This window comes from Bufo bufo, chromosome 4 (genome assembly GCF_905171765.1).
Source record: "Bufo bufo chromosome 4, aBufBuf1.1, whole genome shotgun sequence".
In the NCBI taxonomy this organism is placed as follows: domain Eukaryota; kingdom Metazoa; phylum Chordata; class Amphibia; order Anura; family Bufonidae; genus Bufo; species Bufo bufo.
Genome location: NC_053392.1, coordinates 288,140,493 through 288,165,871, shown reverse-complemented (window position 1 = coordinate 288,165,871; position 25,379 = coordinate 288,140,493).

Here is a 25,379-nt window from a genome sequence, read left to right as displayed (position 1 = left end):
TGGGGTCTTTTTTTGGAGTTTCTACTCTAGGGGTGCATCAGGGGGGCTTCAAATGGGACATGGTGTCAAAAAACCAGTCCAGCAAAATCTGCCTTCCAAAAACCATATGGCATTCCTTTCCTTCTGCTCAATGCCGTGTGCCCGTACAGAAATTTACGACCACATATGGGGTGTTTCTGTAAACTATAGAATCAGGGCCATAAATATTGAGTTTTGTTTGGGTGTTAACCCTTGCTTTGTAACTGGAAAAAAATTATTAAAATTGAAAATCTGCCAAAAAAGTGAAATTCAGAAATTTCATCTCTATTTTCCGTTAATTCTTGTGTAACATCTAAAGGGTTAACAACGTTTGTAAAATCAGTTTTTAATACCTTGAGGGGTGTAGTTTGTAAAATGGGGTAATTTTTGGGTGATTTCTATTATGTTTGTGACTTCAGACCTGAACTGGTCCTGAAAAAGTGGGTTTTACAAATTTTCTCAAACATTTCAAGATTTGTTTCTAAACTTCTAAGCCTTGTAACGTCCCCAAAAAATAAAATGGCATTCTCAAAATGATCCAGACATGAAGTAGACATATGGGGAATGTAAAATAATAACAATTTTTGGAGGTATTACTATCAATTATAAAAGTAGAGAAAGTGAAATTTGGAATTTTGCTAATTTTTCCAAATTTTTGGTAAATTTGGTATTTTCTTATAAATAAAAATGATTTTTTTTTTACTCCATTTTACCAATGTCATGAAGTACAATATGTGACGAAAAAATTATCTCAGAAATGCCTGGATAAGTAAAAAGCATTTTAAAGTTATTCACACATAAAGTGACACTGGTCAGATTTGCAAAAAAAAGCCTGGTACTTAAAGGGAACCTGTCACCAGGATTTTGTACATAGAGCTGGGGACATGGGCTGCTAGATGGCCGCTAGCACATCTGCAATACCCAGTCCCCATAGCTCTCTGTGCTTTTATTGTGTTAAAAAAACGTTTTGATCCATTTGCAAATGAACCTGATATGAGTCCTGTGTCCGGAGATGAGTCCAGCGGAAAGGAGCCCAGCACCGCCCCGCGTCCTCCGAATCTCCTCCTTACTGGCTGACGTCACAGAGCTGGAGCGCCGAAATCTCGCGATGTGCGAGCTAGCGCATGCGTAGTTCATTCCCTGTGCTGATGCCAGCACAGTGAATGAACATGATGCCGACACTGCGCATGCGCTAGCTCTCGCATCGCGAGATTTCGGCGCTCCAGCTCTGTGACGTCAGCCAGCAAGGAGGAGATTCGGAGGACGCAGGGCGGTGCTGCGCTCAGAAAATTGGACTCATCTCCGGACACAGGACTCATATCAGGTTCATTTGCATATGGATCAAAATGGTTTTTTAACACAATAAAAGCACAGAGAGCTATGGGGACTGGGTATTGCAGATGTGCTAGCGGCCATCTAGCAGCCCATGTCCCCAGCTCTATGCACAAAATCCTGGTGACAGGTTCCCTTTAAGGTGAAATATGGCCGTGTCCTTCGAGGTTAAAGTCTTAAGAGCTTCTAGGTATAAACAAAAATAATTTCATCCACTGACATTCAAGACCCAACCACTTTTATTTTATTTTTATTTTTTCAGTAGATGCAGGTTTTAATGTGATACCTTTTTTTTATTCAGTGATTCAATTATGTTTTGCACATTTTTCAGTGATACATGAGGTTGTATTTTTGTCATTTTTTATTTTTTTTTTCATATCAGGGAAAAATGTTTGAGAAGTGTCCTTTTCCACATTTTTCAAATTTTTTATTGTTTAATAGCCCAAAGTGCAACTTACAGTAAGTACTTTTTTATTCAAATAGTATCTTCCATCCGTTACGTTCTTTTTTATACAGGGGATATAAGATTATGGTCTTTGGGCGGTAGTGCGAAAAGCTGCAGTGTGGACAAGTGGTGGTCTTCTTTTCATTTTTTTTTTTTTTACTTTGTAGACCTTTAGGGGTGTTAAAGCTGCTCTCAATCAGAGCCAAATGTATTTGATCTACTGCTCCAAATTGCATTTTACATGCATGGAAGAACCCACACTGACACCAGGCAAGGGTCAAAGCAGTTCTCATTTATTACAGGAAGTTAAGCAGTATATAAGTACCTCAGAGGGGGCATTCCACCTGAGACTTGTGGCATTGCTCCATTGGCTAGAATACAAAAATAAGAAAAGAGATAACACTTGGCATCTGCACATTGTGCATTATTTTACTAACTTTGGTATGCAAACTATGTAAACATCTAAGTGCAAGCACCATATTGTAATGGCTTCACATTAACATTAGCATAGCATACGTCATATATGACACATCAGGGAGGAGTGTCCTATTGGAATAGGTGAAGCCTTTATGCTTTTAGTCCCAACTTGAGTGAATAAGGCGTTGTCTGAGAGCTGGAGGATATAGGGTCCATCTAAGTTGATTATGAATGATATCCACATCTCTATCAGTCCATCATAGTTGATCAAGAATGATATCCACATCTCTATCAGTCCCCCCTTGGATCTCATTCTGTCCCTAACAATGCCTAGCACATCTGTTCTCTATGTCTCGACTCTGCTCTTCACCAGCTTCCATGACACTGGATTTAGACATAGGGAAGTCAGATTTCCGTCCCTACCTTTGATCATCTCTCCAGATGGTATTGTACATGGGGGAAGGGGGGGGGGGCAACAGAATGAAGTGAACCTTGTCTCTCATCCTCAATATCCTCATACAGTTTTCCTTTTTTCATCTCCAGAGTGACTTCAGTTATGACTTTGGACATAAGCTTCCCAATGCAATGGAGGACACAACAAACGATTTCTGCAAGTATCAATAATACAATAACATGATCATTCCGATTTGTAACAAGGTCTGTTTCCAATTTCTCGATTATTGTGAACATAAAAATTATTAATACTGAGTATCTTTGGGCAATACTATCAATGGATCACTGGGCTGGAAGTATCAGACTATAACAGCTTTGTTTTTTCTTTTACACAACTTTTTCGTGGCCCAGAAACCTATTTTTACTATCTCTTTTAAAATCCATATTCTTTGAGTCAGGATCAGCAGTCACGCAAGGGGGAACAAGAAACACCATGCTTTCAAGTCTCCAAACTCAACACTTTCTTGCAATGACTGGCATAGATCCAATTAGGCTTTCCTTTGAGCTTCACTGATGTGCTTGTGGTCAACAACACTTGGAATGGACCATCAAACCAGGGTTTGAGGACAGGACATTTCTAATGTGTCTTTTTACCAGCCCCCAATCTCCAGACACGAGTGGGTTCCTGGTACTTTATCAGGATCTGGAAGTGAAGCAAAAACTCGAGAATGTATTTTAGTGAAATGCTTGTGCAAACTGATCAAATAATCTGTCAGACAACCATGTTGCATCTGGAGCTTCTGTGGGAGATACAATCCTATCCTAGGGGCTGACCCAAAAATGACCTTATAGGAACTAAGGTCTGTCTTACAGTTAGGGGTATACCTTACTGAAAAGAGGGCTACCAGCAGGCACTCTGTCCATGGCTTACCAGTCTCTGCCATGGCTTTTTAAATCTCTAACTTTAGTGTCCCGTTCAGTTCCTTTTTTCCTACCCTACTGCTGCTTTGTGGATGGTACGAAGCATGTAAGGCCTGTTCTACACTCAAAACCTCCATCATCTTCTGCATCACTTCACCTGTGAAGTGAACACCTCTGTCACTTTCAATGGTCTCAGGTACCCCATACCTGCATACAACTTCAGCCATAATCTTCATTGCTGCAGTCTTAGCTACCAGGCATGCTACTGGCCATCCTGAAAACAAGTCATCACACACCAATACATACTCATACACGCCCACCTTAGGTAGTTGAATGTAGTCTGCAAGCGTTGAAACAGATACAAAGGGCAAGATGTGTGTTTCTGGGGAACCTTAACCACCTTGCCCACGTTATTCTGGGCACAAATCATAGATCCTAGAGTATATCTGGCTGCTACAGTGCTGAATCTTGGGGCATACCATGTACTAAATCATACATTGCAGTTTTTGACTGGTGCGTCACCCCATGGGTTGCCTGTGCCATTGTGGGTTAGAGGGACCTGGGAAGGCAGAGTTTCCCTTGGAACTGTATTAGGCCTTCTTTATTTGCAGTCCCTCCTTTTTATATCCACTAGTCCCTTTCCTCCTTCCCTGTCTGGTTCTGTAAGGTCTTAAGAACTTCCAGGGAGACAGGAGGAGTTATTTCAGGGACCTGAGCTGTGTCCACTAAGGCAGGGATCTGCCTAGGCAATTTGGCAGCCATTGTTGCTGCCTGATCTGCCTTGGCTTTTTCCTTTGCCTCCTCTGAGTCTGTTTTACAGTGGCCTTTGTTTTTATCACCACCACCGAAGTTGGCGAAATGAGGGCTTCCATCAGAGACCTCAAAGATTTTGATTGGTTTACCTGAAGTGGGCAGGAAGTCTCTGGCTTTCCAAATGGGCCCATAGTCATGGGCTATTCCAAACGTATACCTGAAATCAGTGTAAATTGGCTGTTTTTTCATCTGCATATCTGCAAGCCATCTCCAAAGCTCCTGGCAGACATGTGTGGAGGTAATGACTATGCTTTTAGAGTGACATGTTTAGTCACCACTGCCCAACCTGTGTAGTACCTGCCATGCTGGCCATACCTCGATCCATCCACAAAGAGCACATGATCTAGATTATCTAATGGCTGATTTACCATATTGTCAAATCCCGCTGTCTCTCATGACATCATCTTTAAACAGTCATAAGCCTCTTCCTCTGGATCTGGAAGAAAAGTTTTTTAAGTGCCCTAACTCTTCCCTCCCCCCTTGCTCCAGAGGCAACAGGATGGCTGGATTTAAAATATTACACCTTTGGACAGTAACATTGTAAGGCAACAAAATGGAACACTGCATTCTCAAATGGCGGACAACAAAAAGATTTTTGAGTTGTACAGGGTGGGCCATTTATATGGATACACCTTAATAAAATGGGAATGGTTGGTGATATTAACTTCCTGTTTGTGGCACATTAGTATATGTGAGGGGGGAAACTTTTCAAGATGGGTGGTGACCATGGCGACCAATTTGAAGTCGGCCATTTTGAATCCAACTTTTGTTTTTTCAATAGGAAGAGGGTCATGTGACACATCAAAAGTATTGGGAATTTCACACGAAAAACAATGGTATGCTTGGTTTTAACGTAACTTTATTCTTTCATGAGTTATTTACAAGTTTATCTTTGTTTACAGCCATTGACATGTCGCAGAGGTTAACACGTGAGGAGCGGATAGAAATTGTGTTGATGTCTGGTGAACGCAGTAACCGGGTCATTGCAGCAGATTTCAATGCAAGACACCCTACGAGACCACCCATCTCCCATGCTACGATTAGCAAACTGCTTGCTAAGTTTCGTGAAACTGGTTCAGTGTTGGATTTGCCAAAATGTGGACGCATGAAATCTGTCTCTAATGAAGAAACATCAGTGGCTGTCCTAACTTCATTCAGCAAGAGCCCACAGCGTAGCACTCGCCGCATGTCACTGGAGAGTGGCATTAGTCGAACATCCCTTCGGCGGATATTAGCTACTCACAAATGGCACCCTTACAAACTCCAGCTACTGCAGCATCTCAACGAGGATGACCCAGATCGGCGCACTGAATTTTCAGAATGGGCAAAACAAAAATTGGAACAGGACCCTCAGTTTACGCATAAGATTTTGTTCAGTGATGAGGCAAACTTTTATGTGAATGGTGAAGTTAACACTATTGGTCTGACACTAACCCACATTGGATAGATCCCTCCAAGACTGTTGGAACGAAAAAATTTATGGTATGGTGTGGTATATGGGGTACAAAGATAGTGGGGCCATTCTTCATCAATGGAAACCTCAAGGCCACTGGATATGCGAAATTGCTACATGATGATGTGTTTCCCTCTTTATGCACTGAAGCTGGCTCTTTATGCACTGAAGCTCCCTGAGTTTTTCCAGCAAGATGTTGCACCACCACATTATGGGTGTCAGGTCCGAGCATTCCTAGATGAACAGTTTCCTAGAAAGTGGATTGGTCGTCGTGGGCCAGTTGAATGGCCCCCAAGGTCTCCCGATCTGACCCCCTTAGAATTTTATCTTTGGGGTCATCTGAAGGCAATTGTCTATGCTGTGAAGATACGAGATGTGCAGCACCTGAAACTACGGATACTGGAAGCCTGTGCTAGCATTTCTCCTGCGGTGTTGCTATCAGTGTGTGAAGAGTGGGAGAAGAGGGTTGCATTGACAATCCAACACAATGGGCAGCACATTGAACACATTTTATAAGTTGTCAGAAACTTGTAAATAACTCATGAAAGAATAAAGTTACGTTAAAACCAAGCACACCATTGTTTTTCTTGTGAAATTCCCAATAAGTTTGATGTGTCACATGACCCTCTACCTATTGAAAAAACAAAAGTTGGATTCAAAATGGCCGACTTCAAAATGGCCGCCATGGTCACCACCCATCTTGAAAAGTTTCGCCCCTCACATATACTAATGTGCCACAAACAGGAAGTTAATATCACCAACCATTCCAATTTTATTAAGGTGTATCCATATAAATGGTCCACCCTGTACTTTCATGAGGACTGGTTCAAGACTATCTCAGAGCTTTTATCAAGCATGGTTTGTACATCTCTGACTCAGAAAAGGCACCTCTGGCCACAGGTCAAGTCTCGCTGACTAATATGCCACAGGGTGTTGTTGCTAGCCATACAATTGGGTGAGGACATCTGAGGCATGGCTATTTACTTCTGTACAATACAATCTAAATGTAATAATCTGATAGGCCCAGTGCGGGGGAGAACAAAATTGCCAGGTTTAGGGCATAAAAGGTATCTACCACCTCATCTGCTAGGTGGAAGGGACTAAAAGACAAACAATCATAAAGAATCTGCATCAAACTTGCGTATCCAAGGTCTGCAATAAGAAACAAGGCACAAAAATGCCCTCAGTGCATTCATGTTTCTGGGCAAAGGGGTGTCCTCTACAGCCTTCTTACATTCAGAGGTAAGATGTTTCACCCCAGGAAGGTAACAGTAATGCAGCAAAACTGAAGTTTTTGTTTTTTATTGTTTTCTCTTCTTCACCTTGCAGCCATGAACAGCTAAAAAAGGACAGGAGTGACATGGCTGCAGTATACATACTGGGAGATTTCTGAGCCCCCTGCGGTAGTACCACCCAGGTATACTGTTTACCCTCATGTGTGAAGGCAAACAAATACCAACTGTCTGAATGCAGTGGTACTGAAAAGAAAACATTTGCCAAATCAATCACAGTGGAGTGGGTAGAGGTAGCGGGAACCTGAGCCAACAAGGTGTGTGTATTGGGCACAATGTGGGCTGTTACAAACTGTGGCTTCATTGACAGCACGTAGGTCATATACCATCTGGTACTGGGTGGGTTTGCCCTTCTCACTTTTCTTTTTCAGAGGTACAAAAGAGTGTTAGAAGGGTATACAATCTCTTTGATAACCCCTTTTTCAAAAAGTATCTGACTGTTTGAGAAATGGCATCTGACTGTGCCATACTCAAGAGATACTGCATCTGGGAAGTGGGCACCAGGTTTCATCTCCACTTCCACAGAAGGAACTAATAGCTTGCCAACATCCGTGAGTCCAGTAGCCCACATATGGCCCGATATTCCTGCAAGCAGGGCTTCCTTCTCATCTTCTGGGAATACTGACACAAACATGGACCATGGAGTTTTATCACTAACGGCCAACAGACAAAGTTCCTGGTCATTGAGGGCACCTGTGAGTTTCACAGTACCATCCTCCTGGTATGAGATGCTGGCATGTACTTTTGCAAGCAAGTCTGTACCCAGGACGCAACAGGGGGCATTATCACCGACCAACAAACGGGCAAGCACTTCCTGATTAAGGGCAAATCTAACACGGATGGGTTCTGTTAAAAGGGGAGTGTACTACTTTCCACACTCCACCATCCACTCCTACACAAGGACGGGTGTCCATGGAGATTAAGGGAGGACATGTTTGCTGTGCACAATTGTCTTGGCTGCTCCATTATCAATAAAAAAAAACGGGACTACTTCTTTATCACCCAGATATCATTGGGGCCGGAGTTGATTCTGCTAAAATGCTTAAAGGCACAGCTAATACTGGATTGCCTGTATCCTAATCTTGGTCTAACTTTTCCTGCTCAGCTGTCTTTGTGTCATCCTCACTGCCTCCCCAGCCATCCCCAAGGACCATTATAGGGTGGCAGACTTGCTTTTTCCATTCTCTGTTGGGGAGATGGTTTATCATTATCATGATAACATTCATAATAATACTTCACACTTTCTCTGTCTTTCTACACCTCTTTTATACACTTTCCTCACTACTCACAGCCAGACTTCTGCCTGTTCTGTGAGCTTGTTATCTTTCAGCCACCCTTTATTTCCCTACATGCTTTTTCGGACTACTCTGGATTCAGTTTACCTTTTGTGATTCTAGCAGATGGGCAGGACCCCCAGGGCCAAGTAATTCACTTGACCTGGAGTCCTGAACATCTGCACCAACTACAACAAACTATTATAAATCGAGATTAAGTTGCCTCCACATCACATGCTTACTTCCTTCTTCTCGGGCTACCAACTGAGGGGCAGTATACACGCCTTCAGGCAGGGACGGGGACTGTCCCATTAGCTTAACCACTCAATCACAAACAAGACAAAAACAACCGGCACCTCCCCCTTCTTACCAACAAGCAGAGCTCACCCCTTGCAGAATATTTTCCTGGCTCCCATATCTGTTCTGCCAGTCAGGACTAATCCATCTGCCACTGCCTCTGGAGGGTCTCTAGAGATTCCCCAGTTCAGGCAGAAATTTATTGTAGTCTCCCTGGGGCTAATCCATCTGCCACTGCAGGCAGAAATTTATTGTAGCTCCTGTCCTATGAGCTCCCCCCCCCCCCCCCCCCCCCCGCCAGGGGATTTCTCTCGCTCTGCTTAATTGTTAACTGTGAAGGTGCCTGACACGAAAACACAAAAAAGAGGTACCCACAATAAAGCAAATTTTCCTTCTCAGTCTAAGGTTCTAGGGTCTCGAGATTTCAACATCAGCTGAAACTGCTACTTACAGTGTAACCATCGTCCAGCAGAACAGACAGCCGTGACTTAACAAAACAAAGCAATGAGAGGCAGGCAAGATAAACAAGTTTTCTTACCTTTTCTTGGAGCCGTGGTCCCCTCCTCAACTGACTTTTGTTAGGTCTCGGAGGTCATCTACGTCGGCTACTGATGTTACGTTCTCTCAAGCCCCACTTTGGGTGCCAAACTGTTAAAGTTGCTCTCAATCCGAGAGAAATGTATTTGCTCTACTGCTCCAAATTGCTTTAATCCTAGGATTTTACATGCATGGAAGAACCCACATTGACACCAGGCAAGGGTCAAAGCAGTTCTCATTTATTACAGGAAGTTAAGCAGTATATAAGTACATCAGAGGGGGCATCCCCTCTGAGGCTTGTGGCATTGTTCCATTGGCTAGAATACAAAAATAAGAAAAGAGATAACATTTGGCATCTATGTATTGTGCATTATTTTACTAACTTTGGTATGCAAACTATGTAAACATCTAAGTGCAAGCGCCATATTGTAATGGCTTCACATTAAAATCAGTACAGCATATGTCATATATGACACATCAGGGAAGAGGGTCCTCTTGGATAAGGTGAAGCCTTTGTGCTTTAGTTCTAACTTGAGTGAATAAGGCGTTCTCTGAGAGCTGGAGGATATAGGGGCAATCTAAGTTGATCAAGAATGATATCCACATCTCTATCAGTCCATCATAGTTGATCAAGAATCAATATCTCTATTAGGGGCATTTTAACACTGCATTTTTTTTTATTGCCTATTTCTCCTGTAACTGGGACAAACATATTAGCCCCAGTTACAGGCAAAATCAGTCTCTGAAGACTCTCTGCAGAGCAGATCTGGGTCTGCTAAGATGTAGCAGCTCCGCACACAAATGTGCAAAAACAAAAGAAATCTGTAGTAGGGCAAATACTTTTTCACAGCACTGTACCCATGACAACAATGAGAGATATGTGTGCAGACAACCTATTACACACCTTTTATACCCACCAAGCCAGCTCACCACACATGAATTCCTTCATGAGCTAACCGGAGTCAAAAGTAGGAAGTGGTCATATTAATGTTAGTCGACTGTAGATTTTGTCTATAACAAACGCTTTCTAATGTAAATATTCTGAATATAATTTTACTTAATCAAAATGTATGTGAAGAATTAATCATCACTGATATCCTGATAGGTATATGCAAATGAAAACAGTGTACAGCTCTCATGTACAACACATCCTTGCCTCAATATCAACATTACAGTTCAAGTGAAACGATCTTTCATCTGGTTACTTCTCGATTTCTTCCTTTGTAAATATCACACATAAATTCATTAGCAAGTTATAACTGATTTAAAATTGCCAACAGAGCAGAATTAATTTCAGGAAAACATGTTTAGCAATTTGATAGCTTTTTATATACTGTATAACCATGAAAATGATAAAATAGCACTGGAACACAGTCGTTTCGAATTCACCATAAATAAAACACTAAAAGTAATTACTTTTAAAAACCCATGACAAACTTTGATGTTCACAGAAGTTCATTGCCCAAAAGTATTAGAGTTTTGTATTTAGAAATCAAGTTGTCTTAAAAGCTGCAAAGTCTATTATATGCTAAATTTATAAAGTCACTGACTAATTTCATATATTATTCCTCAATGTAAGTAAATGCTATTATATCAGAAAGATGAATGGCAATGTGTATTAAAGGAAATGTGTCACTGTTGAGGAACGGTTGAGACGTATGCATATATCCATGCATGCCTGCAAACACGTGCGGTCATGTATGGTATATATCTGCATACATTAACCACAGCATCATGGGACGATGTGCGCAGATGTGCCCAGCATCTGCGCACGTCTGCCCATGGTGATCCCCAGGGGCTCATGGTGGCCCTTGTGGGAAATATGTGGTCCCTGGAAGCTGTGCCCTCTTATAATCCCCCTTATATTAGTATATATATGTGCCCCCTTATATGTGTCCCCTTATAGTTAGTATATATTTCCTGTATGACCGTGTATATATTGGCCCTGTATGGCAAGTGGGGACATATGCATGTCCCCTGTATGTGATGCCCCAGATATATGCGAGGGTGTGTGTATATATAGATATGTGTGTATGTATTTGCACACGTGTCTATGTATATACACTTATGTCAGCATGACAGTATGTATGTGGGCTTATTGCTGCCCATTCATACCCCCGGTTTTGTATGTGTTTATAGATGTGCCCCAAGCATCTGTGGATATATATATGCATATATGCAATTCCAACTGTTATCAACAGAGTTGTTTAGAGAAAAACTTGTGCTGATAGCCTGTAGGATAACAGCTGATTAGCATCTAGTCCCCTTTTGTTCAGGCCCCTTACAATCAGACTCTCTGGCACCGTTAGGGCCTTCTAACCAGAGACATCATAACCTGTTTTCCACACCTCTGCCCCATGGCCATGCCCATTACTCCCAGCATTTTTGGGACTAGGAGGGGGGACTAAGGCACACTATGATGTCACATGCCTGAGGAAGGAGGAGGGGGTTGCTTTTGGGCTATAAAACCCCAAACCGGACAGAGGTGCCCTCTCTTGCAACCAGACTAGATTCAGAGACGCATGGGAGAGAGGAGCTCCATGATGACCGCCTGGAAGAGGCCTACTCTGGAAGGATTAAGTATATCCCCTGACCCCCGACCGCTATATCTACTAGATTCAGAGACGCATGGGAGAGAGGAGCTCCATGATGACCGCCTGGAAGAGGCCTACTCTGGAAGGATTAAGTAGCTAGTTTATGGGTGGAATATGGGAATGTGTAGTGTAGTTTATGTTTGTATATTTAGTGCTGTATTGCTAGTGTATCGCGTGCGTTGTGTATTGTAAGTAATAAATACTGTGTTACTTGTAACTATCTGTGTAACGTGTAGTTATTGGCGATAGTTTAGTAAGGCGCATGCAGCTAGCGTAGTGATTTAGTGTAAAGCATAGCGAAGGTATTGTTATTATTATATAAAGGCATAAATAGGCGGAGTTATCAGTAGATGGCTCCTCCCATTTATGAATATTAATTATCGATATTTGCATAAATATTGGTGATTAATATTCCCCCTTTACATTGGCGAGTCAGGCCCACTGCTTAGATTTTGAAATCTGTGTTTGGTTTTGAAGTTAGAGGTCGTCATCCTGTGAATTGTCAGGCGAGAGAGACGTGGTCGGCGGTCTGAGCATCTAGGACCTGATAATTCGGACAGGTAACGCGACTCTTCCTTACGGCACCAAGCGCAGATCAAAATCTTTAGCAGAGAATCTATAATCTGTTCTGTGAATTAATATTTTGCTATTTGCTTTGCACGGTCACTGCATCGCTCAAGTGATTGCAAGGGAGAAGCGGACACGTCACTGAAGGAGATCCATCTTCGTGGGAGCGGCGTACAAGTCCGGCTGGGGAAGAAGCGATCCGGGAAAATGGACTTCTTCCAAGCAGCTGCGAGGTACGGCGCCAAGGAGAAGATGGACACTCATCAAACGGTGAGTATGGACTTCCCCACACTGCAACACTTGAGCAGACACAGCACATTTAACCCCATCCTCCCCACTACATACAAGTCAGCAGAAATGCTGTGGTCCGATTTGTTAGCACAGGCTTGTAGTTACGACAAGCTTTGTGTTAACAAACGGACGGTTTTGAACAAGGCCACCAAACGGCTTCGGATGCTAGCCAAACTCGTTCATACGTTTGAGGCTAGCATCTGTAAGCCAAAGGAAGTGGCGCTGGTGTCTCAGTCAACGGAGACAATTCCTCCGGCCATTCACTGCCAGTGCTGTACCAGTAATTCGGACCAGGTTTCGGCATTGCGGGCACAGCTGGCAGAGAATGTGCAGTCTACTGTTGACCGAGATGCGCAGGTGGCTAGGATAGAGTCACAGTTAGTAGAGCTACAGAGGCAGAAGGAGGAAATTGAGGCTAAGTTGACTCAGTCTTATACTGAAGTCAAGGCCTTCAAGGAGCGGACTGCCTCTACTGACGTGACGGTAGCCAAATTGAAGGCTCAGGTTGCTGTAAGGTCCCAGCTAATGTCTGGCATGCAACAGGTTATCACCAAGTTGGTGCCGGCCCTTTCTTTTTCCGTAAAGCCAGGGTCGGAATCTCCCAAAATGTTGCTCTGTGCAGGGCCACAAGGGGGGAGAGTAGTCTGTGACCGGTCTGATCATCAGGTCAAGCCGGTCCAGACTAACAGAGATTTTTCCCTGACTTTGGGAAAAAGAACTGTGAAGAGTGCGTCCCTGAGGATGGAACAATTCAGGAGAAGGGAGCACGGCTGCAGGGTAGATGGACCTGGGCCATGCAGAGCAAACTACAGATGTTTTGCATGTGGTGGCCTAGGTCACATAGCGAGACACTGCAGGAAACACACAGGACAGGAAACCAAGTCACATGTTTCAGGTGTGGGAACAAAGGACACATTGCAAGGAATTGCCCTTGTGCAAGTAATTGCAATGTGTCCAACAGTATCAGCCAGGTAACAAATTGTGCAGTGGGGTCTAGTCAGCTTGGCCATAAAGGAGTTACCTCTCGGCAGCATCACCAGCTGCTGAGGGGTCAGAGTGGCCAAGCTAGGCTAGGCAACACTTGACACCCCTGTACTATTTGTTACACCGTTTGTTCCCTGTGTATGTCCATGTTGTGTGTTTTTGTTATCTGTTTGTAAGTTTTTCTTGATGTTGATGGTAGTAGTCCTTGTCTACGGATGTGTTCTACCATGCTGATTTATGTAGTGTTGTAAGTCCCGTCTGCTGTCTTTGTTTCATTCTGTGTCCCCTTGGAGTGGAACAGTGTTATACTGTGGATCGAGAACGTATAGGTTCGCGAGCAGATAATATCACACGGGAAATCCTGCTGGTCGGGAGAAGGCATAAGGACCTTCTCCATGCAGCACACAAAGGATGATGTGATATTATTCTGGGCAACCAGGGTCTCAGATCGATACGGATGACGCTGTTGTGCTCAAGGTTTTCGGTAGGGCTGTGTTGCGCTGGGGACTGGGGCGGACAGACAACATTGGTGTAATGTTGTGCTGTGCACTTAATTCTAGTCCGAGCAGGCAGCACAGCTCTGATAGGGATTGGACGCAGAGTGTTTGGCAGCAGAGTGTGTACTGTGTTCTTGTGTTGTGGGGTCCTGGGGAGCCAGGGCATGCCTATGCCATTGGTTCTGCGGGCCCCCACAAGATGGGATCACAGGGGGAAATCAGCCTGGGTACACACGAGTGGACGGGGATACGGTGCCATCAATAACAAGATGGTGCTTTGTCCACAGAACTCCAGTTATCCTAACCTAGTAGGGTGACCATCCTTATCTGTTGGTGCAGAGGGATGTGTAGCAGAGGATGCAATCCTCTGAAGGTAGGGTGTTCAGACACCAGTGTTGGGATAATGAGGAGCCCTGTGAGATAAAGGGCAGCCCAATGCCTTTCTCTACCCATGGGTCAAAGGTATTGGTGCTGGAAATTTTCACATTTAATTGCACTGTTAGGGGAGAAATTCCCCTGGGAGTGCCTGGTGTTTTCTTCTGCCATAGGTGTGATTTTATGTGGATCAGAGGAAAAACCCAGATGACGCCACAGAGACCAGCTATCCCCCCCTGACACTCTTGTGAGGCTCCAGAGGATCTCACTGGATTTTGGCAACCAAGCGACCTTTGTTCAGAGGTGTTCTAGAGATGGAAGACAGTGCCACAATCCAGCGGGAGCATTATTTAAGGCTCTGGGGGAAGACTTGGGAGACGTTCGGGTGGAAGAACTTATCACTTGTTTCACCCAGTGAAACTTCTTCTGGTTCTGGTCATCGTAATCGGAGGGTCAAGGGACTTACTGACCAAATACACCAGAACCAGACAGAACTTTACAGAACTATCCGGAGGAGGAGGCTCAGGACATAACTCAAACATTGTTCCTGTAGCTAAATATTGTATGGACACACTTTGTTTCCTATGAGGGTTCGGGACGTATAACTTGTACTACCCTGAAACCCCATAGCACATTGTATTGTACATTTATTGATTGTGTTTGTTGTTTGATGGTGTACCCATGGACACTCTAGGTGCAAATGTGTGACAGCCCACACCCAAGGAAACTCGCCCAACCCACTGTGGTGAGTTATTATTTGGCTGTACACATTTGCATCCTATAGTCGTTTCCCATTGACACAGGGGTCTGCGACCTACCTGTGTCTTTGGAGGTGTAGAGTTATGCCAGGTTGCATGAGTCTCTATGGGTACACATACATATAATGATTTTGGTGGTGTTGGGAGGGATGTGACATGTGTTTTGTGTGAATGGGGATAAGGTTAGGTCACGATAGGGACAGGCATCATTCATTTGCCACCTTGAACCCTGGAACGGTGAGGTTCTTAAGGGAAGGGCTGGAGGTGTAGTGTGGCGGAGATGTTCTCCGCAGTAGAATTTAGGTACTATGACATCACCGCTTAAGAGTCTGACCTGCCTTGTAAAGACCTATTAATCTGTCCACGGGAGAACCGCACCCATCAAGATAGAAACAGACATTGGATAGAAGAAAGTTGGGACAAAGACTGTAAGGGTGAAGCCGCTCCAGAATTGGGGGGGGCGAAGATACCTGAAGATCGGCAGAATTACCGAGAGACTGTGGGGGTGTGGCCACTCCAAAGTGGGGGTGGCCAACACCAAGAGACTGTTATAGAAAGGTAAAGACTGTAAGGGTGAACCCGCTCCAGAATTGGGGGGGCGAAGATACCTGAAGATCGGCAGAATTACCGAGAGACTGTGGGGGTGTGGTCACTCCAAAGTTGGGGGTTGCCGACACCAAGAGACTGTTATAGAAAGGCCAGTTAAAGACTGTAAGGGTGAACCCACTCCAGAGTTGGGGGGGGCGAAGATACCTGAAGATCGGCAGAATAACCGAGAGACTGTGGGTGTGTGGTATCCTAAAGATGTCAAGAAGTAGACGGTGTATCCTGTGGACGGAGGAGGAGGTTACGGTGAAGGGCAGGTCGGAGGAAGCTGGATGAGGGATGTCTAAGTACCTAAAGATCAGTGTGCACTACAGTTCTTCCTGAACTTCCACCAAAGATGGGTTTGAAGGGGGGCAAATATATCTCAACCCGTTCCCCCAAGATATTGTCGTATTATAGACCGACAACAGGGGGATTGTTGAGGAACGGTTGAGACGTATGCATATATCCATGCATGCCTGCAAACACGTGCGGTCATGTATGGTATATATCTGCATACATTAACCACAGCATCATGGGACGATGTGCGCAGATGTGCCCAGCATCTGCGCACGTCTGCCCATGGTGATCCCCAGGGGCTCATGGTGGCCCTTGTGGGAAATATGTGGTCCCTGGAAGCTGTGCCCTCTTATAATCCCCCTTATATTAGTATATATATGTGCCCCCTTATATGTGTCCCCTTATAGTTAGTATATATTTCCTGTATGACCGTGTATATATTGGCCCTGTATGGCAAGTGGGGACATATGCATGTCCCCTGTATGTGATGCCCCAGATATATGCGAGGGTGTGTGTATATATAGATATGTGTGTATGTATTTGCACACGTGTCTATGTATATACACTTATGTCAGCATGACAGTATGTATGTGGGCTTATTGCTGCCCATTCATACCCCCGGTTTTGTATGTGTTTATAGATGTGCCCCAAGCATCTGTGGATATATATATGCATATATGCAATTCCAACTGTTATCAACAGAGTTGTTTAGAGAAAAACTTGTGCTGATAGCCTGTAGGATAACAGCTGATTAGCATCTAGTCCCCTTTTGTTCAGGCCCCTTACAATCAGACTCTCTGGCACCGTTAGGGCCTTCTAACCAGAGACATCATAACCTGTTTTCCACACCTCTGCCCCATGGCCATGCCCATTACTCCCAGCATTTTTGGGACTAGGAGGGGGGGACTAAGGCACACTATGATGTCACATGCCTGAGGAAGGAGGAGGGGGTTGCTTTTGGGCTATAAAACCCCAAACCGGACAGAGGTGCCCTCTCTTGCAACCAGACTAGATTCAGAGACGCATGGGAGAGAGGAGCTCCATGATGACCGCCTGGAAGAGGCCTACTCTGGAAGGATTAAGTATATCCCCTGACCCCCGACCGCTATATCTACTAGATTCAGAGACGCATGGGAGAGAGGAGCTCCATGATGACCGCCTGGAAGAGGCCTACTCTGGAAGGATTAAGTAGCTAGTTTATGGGTGGAATATGGGAATGTGTAGTGTAGTTTAGGATTGTATATTTAGTGCTGTATTGCTAGTGTATCGCGTGCGTTGTGTATTGTAAGTAATAAATACTGTGTTACTTGTAACTATCTGTGTAATGTGTAGTTATTGGCGATAGTTTAGTAAGGCGCATGCAGCTAGCGTAGTGATTTAGTGTAAAGCATAGCGAAGGTATTGTTATTATTATATAAAGGCATAAATAGGCGGAGTTATCAGTAGATGGCTCCTCCCATTTATGAATATTAATTATCGATATTTGCATAAATATTGGTGATTAATATTCCCCCTTTACATTGGCGAGTCAGGCCCACTGCTTAGATTTTGAAATCTGTGTTTGGTTTTGAAGTTAGAGGTCGGTCATCCTGTGAATTGTCAGGCAAGAGAGACGTGGTCAGCGGTCTGAGCGTCTAGGACCTGATAATTCGGACAGGTAACGCGACTCTTCCTTACGGCACCAAGCGCAGATCAAAATCTTTAGCAGAGAATCTATAATCTGTTCTGTGAATTAATATTTTGCTATTTGCTTTGCACGGTCACTGCATCGCTCAAGTGATTGCAAGGGAGAAGCGGACACGTCACTGAAGGAGATCCATCTTCGTGGGAGCGGCATACAAGTCCGGCTGGGGAAGAAGCGATCCGGGAAAATGGACTTCTTCCAAGCAGCTGCGAGGTACGGCGCCAAGGAGAAGATGGACACTCATCAAACGGTGAGTATGGACTTCCCCACACTGCAACACTTGAGCAGACACAGCACATTTAACCCCATCCTCCCCACTACATACAAGTCAGCAGAAATGCTGTGGTCCGATTTGTTAGCACAGGCTTGTAGTTACGACAAGCTTTGTGTTAACAAACGGACGGTTTTGAACAAGGCCACCAAACGGCTTCGGATGCTAGCCAAACTCGTTCATACGTTTGAGGCTAGCATCTGTAAGCCAAAGGAAGTGGCGCTGGTGTCTCAGTCAACGGAGACAATTCCTCCGGCCATTCACTGCCAGTGCTGTACCAGTAATTCGGACCAGGTTTCGGCATTGCGGGCACAGCTGGCAGAGAATGTGCAGTCTACTGTTGACCGAGATGCGCAGGTGGCTAGGATAGAGTCACAGTTAGTAGAGCTACAGAGGCAGAAGGAGGAAATTGAGGCTAAGTTGACTCAGTCTTATACTGAAGTCAAGGCCTTCAAGGAGCGGACTGCCTCTACTGACGTGACGGTAGCCAAATTGAAGGCTCAGGTTGCTGTAAGGTCCCAGCTAATGTCTGGCATGCAACAGGTTATCACCAAGTTGGTGCCGGCCCTTTCTTTTTCCGTAAAGCCAGGGTCGGAATCTCCCAAAATGTTGCTCTGTGCAGGGCCACAAGGGGGGAGAGTAGTCTGTGACCGGTCTGATCATCAGGTCAAGCCGGTCCAGACTAACAGAGATTTTTCCCTGACTTTGGGAAAAAGAACTGTGAAGAGTGCGTCCCTGAGGATGGAACAATTCAGGAGAAGGGAGCACGGCTGCAGGGTAGATGGACCTGGGCCATGCAGAGCAAACTACAGATGTTTTGCATGTGGTGGCCTAGGTCACATAGCGAGACACTGCAGGAAACACACAGGACAGGAAACCAAGTCACATGTTTCAGGTGTGGGAACAAAGGACACATTGCAAGGAATTGCCCTTGTGCAAGTAATTGCAATGTGTCCAACAGTATCAGCCAGGAAACAAATTGTGCAGTGGGGTCTAGTCAGCTTGGCCATAAAGGAGTTACCTCTCGGCAGCATCACCAGCTGCTGAGGGGTCAGAGTGGCCAAGCTAGGCTAGGCAACACTTGACACCCCTGTACTATTTGTTACACCGTTTGTTCCCTGTGTATGTCCATGTTGTGTGTTTTTGTTATCTGTTTGTAAGTTTTTCTTGATGTTGATGGTGGTAGTCCTTGTCTACGGATGTGTTCTACCATGCTGATTTATGTAGTGTTGTAAGTCCCGTCTGCTGTCTTTGTTTCATTCTGTGTCCCCTTGGAGTGGAACAGTGTTATACTGTGGATCGAGAACGTATAGGTTCGCGAGCAGATAATATCACACGGGAAATCCTGCTGGTCAGGAGAAGGCATAAGGACCTTCTCCATGCAGCACACAAAGGATGATGTGATATTATTCTGGGCAACCAGGGTCTCAGATCGATACGGATGACGCTGTTGTGCTCAAGGTTTTCGGTAGGGCTGTGTTGCGCTGGGGACTGGGGCGGACAGACAACATTGGTGTAATGTTGTGCTGTGCACTTAATTCTAGTCCGAGCAGGCAGCACAGCTCTGATAGGGATTGGACGCAGAGTGTTTGGCAGCAGAGTGTGTACTGTGTTCTTGTGTTGTGGGGTCCTGGGGAGCCAGGGCATGCCTATGCCATTGGTTCTGCGGGCCCCCACAAGATGGGATCACAGGGGGAAATCAGCCTGGGTACACACGAGTGGACGGGGATACGGTGCCATCAATAACAAGATGGTGCTTTGTCCACAGAACTCCAGTTATCCTAACCTAGTAGGGTGACCATCCTTATCTGTTGGTGCAGAGGGATGTGTAGCAGAGGATGCAATCCTCTGAAGGTAGGGTGTTCAGACACCAGTGTTGGGATAATGAGGAGCCCTGTGAGATAAAGGGCAGCCCAATGCCTTTCTCTACCCATGGGTCAAAGGTATTGGTGCTGGAAATTTTCACATTTAATTGCACTGTTAGGGGAGAAATTCCCCTGGGAGTGCCTGGTGTTTTCTTCTGCCATAGGTGTGATTTTATATGGATCAGAGGAAAAACCCAGATGACGCCACAGAGACCAGCTATCCCCCCCTGACACTCTTGTGAGGCTCCAGAGGATCTCACTGGATTTTGGCAACCAAGCGACCTTTGTTCAGAGGTGTTCTAGAGATGGAAGACAGTGCCACAATCCAGCGGGAGCATTATTTAAGGCTCTGGAGGAAGACTTGGGAGACGTTCGGGTGGAAGAACTTATCACTTGTTTCACCCAGTGAAACTTCTTCTGGTTCTGGTCATCGTAATCGGAGGGTCAAGGGACTTACTGACCAAATACACCAGAACCAGACAGAACTTTACAGAACTATCCGGAGGAGGAGGCTCAGGACATAACTCAAACATTGTTCCTGTAGCTAAATATTGTATGGACACACTTTGTTTCCTATGAGGGTTCGGGACGTATAACTTGTACTACCCTGAAACCCCATAGCACATTGTATTGTACATTTATTGATTGTGTTTGTTGTTTGATGGTGTACCCATGGACACTCTAGGTGCAAATGTGTGACAGCCCACACCCTAGGAAACTCGCCCAACCCACTGTGGCGAGTTATTATTTGGCTGTACACATTTGCATCCTATAGTCGTTTCCCATTGACACAGGGGTCTGCGACCTACCTGTGTCTTTGGAGGTGTAGAGTTATGCCAGGTTGCATGAGTCTCTATGGGTACACATACATATAATGATTTTGGTGGTGTTGGGAGGGATGTGACATGTGTTTTGTGTGAATGGGGATAAGGTTAGGTCACGATAGGGACAGGCATCATTCATTTGCCACCTTGAACCCTGGAACGGTGAGGTTCTTAAGGGAAGGGCTGGAGGTGTAGTGTGGCGGAGATGTTCTCCACAGTAGAATTTAGGTACTATGACATCACCGCTTAAGAGTCTGACCTGCCTTGTAAAGACCTATTAATCTGTCCACGGGAGAACCGCACCCATCAAGATAGAAACAGACATTGGATAGAAGAAAGTTGGGACAAAGACTGTAAGGGTGAAGCCGCTCCAGAATTGGGGGGGGGCGAAGATACCTGAAGATCGGCAGAATTACCGAGAGACTGTGGGGGTGTGGCCACTCCAAAGTGGGGGTGGCCAACACCAAGAGACTGTTATAGAAAGGTAAAGACTGTAAGGGTGAACCCGCTCCAGAATTGGGGGGGCGAAGATACCTGAAGATCGGCAGAATTACCGAGAGACTGTGGGGGTGTGGTCACTCCAAAGTTGGGGGTTGCCGACACCAAGAGACTGTTATAGAAAGGCCAGTTAAAGACTGTAAGGGTGAACCCACTCCAGAGTTGGGGGGGGGCGAAGATACCTGAAGATCGGCAGAATAACCGAGAGACTGTGGGTGTGTGGTATCCTAAAGATGTCAAGAAGTAGACGGTGTATCCTGTGGACGGAGGAGGAGGTTACGGTGAAGGGCAGGTCGGAGGAAGCTGGATGAGGGATGTCTAAGTACCTAAAGATCAGTGTGCACTACAGTTCTTCCTGAACTTCCACCAAAGATGGGTTTGAAGGGGGGCAAATATATCTCAACCCGTTCCCCCAAGATATTGTCGTATTATAGACCGACAACAGGGGGATTGTTGAGGAACGGTTGAGACGTATGCATATATCCATGCATGCCTGCAAACACGTGCGGTCATGTATGGTATATATCTGCATACATTAACCACAGCATCATGGGACGATGTGCGCAGATGTGCCCAGCATCTGCGCACGTCTGCCCATGGTGATCCCCAGGGGCTCATGGTGGCCCTTGTGGGAAATATGTGGTCCCTGGAAGCTGTGCCCTCTTATAATCCCCCTTATATTAGTATATATATGTGCCCCCTTATATGTGTCCCCTTATAGTTAGTATATATTTCCTGTATGACCGTGTATATATTGGCCCTGTATGGCAAGTGGGGACATATGCATGTCCCCTGTATGTGATGCCCCAGATATATGCGAGGGTGTGTGTATATATAGATATGTGTGTATGTATTTGCACACGTGTCTATGTATATACACTTATGTCAGCATGACAGTATGTATGTGGGCTTATTGCTGCCCATTCATACCCCCGGTTTTGTATGTGTTTATAGATGTGCCCCAAGCATCTGTGGATATATATATGCATATATGCAATTCCAACTGTTATCAACAGAGTTGTTTAGAGAAAAACTTGTGCTGATAGCCTGTAGGATAACAGCTGATTAGCATCTAGTCCCCTTTTGTTCAGGCCCCTTACAATCAGACTCTCTGGCACCGTTAGGGCCTTCTAACCAGAGACATCATAACCTGTTTTCCACACCTCTGCCCCATGGCCATGCCCATTACTCCCAGCATTTTTGGGACTAGGAGGGGGGACTAAGGCACACTATGATGTCACATGCCTGAGGAAGGAGGAGGGGGTTGCTTTTGGGCTATAAAACCCCAAACCGGACAGAGGTGCCCTCTCTTGCAACCAGACTAGATTCAGAGACGCATGGGAGAGAGGAGCTCCATGATGACCGCCTGGAAGAGGCCTACTCTGGAAGGATTAAGTATATCCCCTGACCCCCGACCGCTATATCTACTAGATTCAGAGACGCATGGGAGAGAGGAGCTCCATGATGACCGCCTGGAAGAGGCCTACTCTGGAAGGATTAAGTAGCTAGTTTATGGGTGGAATATGGGAATGTGTAGTGTAGTTTAGGATTGTATATTTAGTGCTGTATTGCTAGTGTATCGCGTGCGTTGTGTATTGTATGTAATAAATACTGTGTTACTTGTAACTATCTGTGTAACGTGTAGTTATTGGCGATAGTTTAGTAAGGCGCATGCAGCTAGCGTAGTGATTTAGTGTAAAGCATAGCGAAGGTATTGTTATTATTATATAAAGGCATAAATAGGCGGAGTTATCAGTAGATGGCTCCTCCCATTTATGAATATTAATTATCGATATTTGCATAAATATTGGTGATTAATATTCCCCCTTTACAGTCACGAACATATTTTTTTGACAGTTAAAACCAGATAGTAGCACATATTCTTTTTTTGTAATTTTTTTTAATTTTCTGAATATAGATTTTTTTTATTCTGTTTCCTGCACATGATTATGGGGGAGTGCATTTTGCCTGAGCTGATCTTAACAGCATTTACAAAGCATAAAAAAATTGCTTTAATGCAGCCACATAGACACAATGGTGAGAAGGGGACCATATAGACTCCAATGGGAGAATTTTCGAGGCATGCTCTGTGATCTGTACAAGGAAGGAATAGAAACGATTTGAAAATCACTCATTGTGAATAGTGGATCCTGTCTTATCTATATACAGAGGTGATATTTCCTTATATATTCTAAATAATATATAACTGCAATAAAGTAAACTGTACAGACCAAAAAGTGGTGCCTATTATTAGGCTTAGTGGCCAGAGAGAAAATTGCAGGATTTTATTGTTTTTGTTTAAATATTTATACTGACATAGAAAATAGCCACCCAAAAATTATTTAAAAGCATGTTAAACATAAAAACAAGATTTAAACATTAGGTCATTTTCTGATGACACATTCCCTTTAAATCCTAATTTACATATGGCTTTTGGTAAGATTATTTTTCAGGAAATTACTGAATCAACTGAATCATGGTAATTATATACAAACTACATTTATGTGAACACTATGGAGCCAGAAAAGCACTTAAATGGATAACATTGATTTAGAAATGATACGTTAAATGGAATCTGTCTCCACGATTCTGGACTATTATCTGCAGTAATTCATGAGTTGTACCATATGTAAGGCGTTGAGAATGCCATTTTTTAGTTTGCTACTCACCCTTATTCCCCTGCTGGCAGCTCTCAAAGCTGAGCTGACAGGTTAGGCTACTTTCACACTAGCGTTCGGGGCTCCGCTTGTGAGCTCCGTTTGAAGGCTCTCACAAGCGGCCCCGAAGTCTGGCTCCGCTTGGCCTCCGTTCCGCTCAGCAGGCGGACCCCTGAACGCAGCTTGCAGCGTTCGGGTGTCCGCCTGGCCGTGCGGAGGCAAACGGATCCGTCCAGACTTACAATGTAAGTCAATGGGGACGGATCCGTTTGAAGTTGACACAGTATGGCTCAATTTTCAAACGGATCCGTCCCCCATTGACTTTCAATGTAAAGTCAAAACGGATCCGTTTGCATTATCATGAAAAAAATAATGTTTTTTTTTTGTTTTTTTTTGTTGTTTTTTTTTGTTCATGATAATGCAAACGGATCCGTTCTGAACGGATCTAAGCATTTGCATTATAGGTGCGGATCCGTCTGTGCAGATACCAGACGGATCCACACCTAACGCAGGTGTGAAAGTAGCCTTAGGACTGCTGGGCTTTTTGTTACAATTTCTGCTCACCGTATTCCATTGTATGTCTTGTGGGCTAGTTTCCATGCTGTGAGTACTGACCTTGGATATTTGTGGGTGTGATCATGACTAGTGTGGAGCAAATCAGAGTCCACATAGTGGACTTTGACCCGAATTTCAAGATAAATTTGATTAGCTGCGGAGCCGAATTTCCTTGTGCTTTGTGTTAGCAAATCTATTTTACCTGAAATAGTGTAAAAACAAAAGAAATCATACTTACTTCATCTATTTGCTCGTGATGGCCCGGCCACCACCATCTTGCTTGAAGATCTCACACGAAATCCCATGTGCGGTGAGGTATGACGTCACCAAGCTGGCCAGCGTGATGACTTCATCATGGGCTGCACAAAATTTTGCACTAGATCTTCAAGCAAGATGGCGACGGCCCGCCCATCGAGAGCAAATGGATGAGGTAAGTATGATTTTTAATTTAGCTTTTTTTTTTTTTTACACTCTGTTATGTATATCAAATGTTGAGATCATGTATGAACGCAGCATCTGAGGGGTACAATGATGGGGAGAGGTACAATCGCTGCTCCCTGTCATTGCACCCACTAGTTCCAAAGAAATGCACTTTGTGACAAAGTAACTCGTCCCAAAGCAAATATTTTTGTAATATTCTACAAAGCAGCCGAATCAAATTTTTGAATAATTTGCTCATTTCTAAACATGACCATTGTGTTTGTATCCCCTCTCTGTTCAGTAAGGCAGGGATGAATTAACTCTTGCTTGCTGTGTGTTCTATGTGCATTGTATGAGTTCTGTTTGTGTGCATCTGCATGTGTTTTGGGCTAATAATGATCTTAAGTATATGTTATGTCTGTTTATCATGCTCCATGGCTGAGCACCAGCAACAGTTTTTGT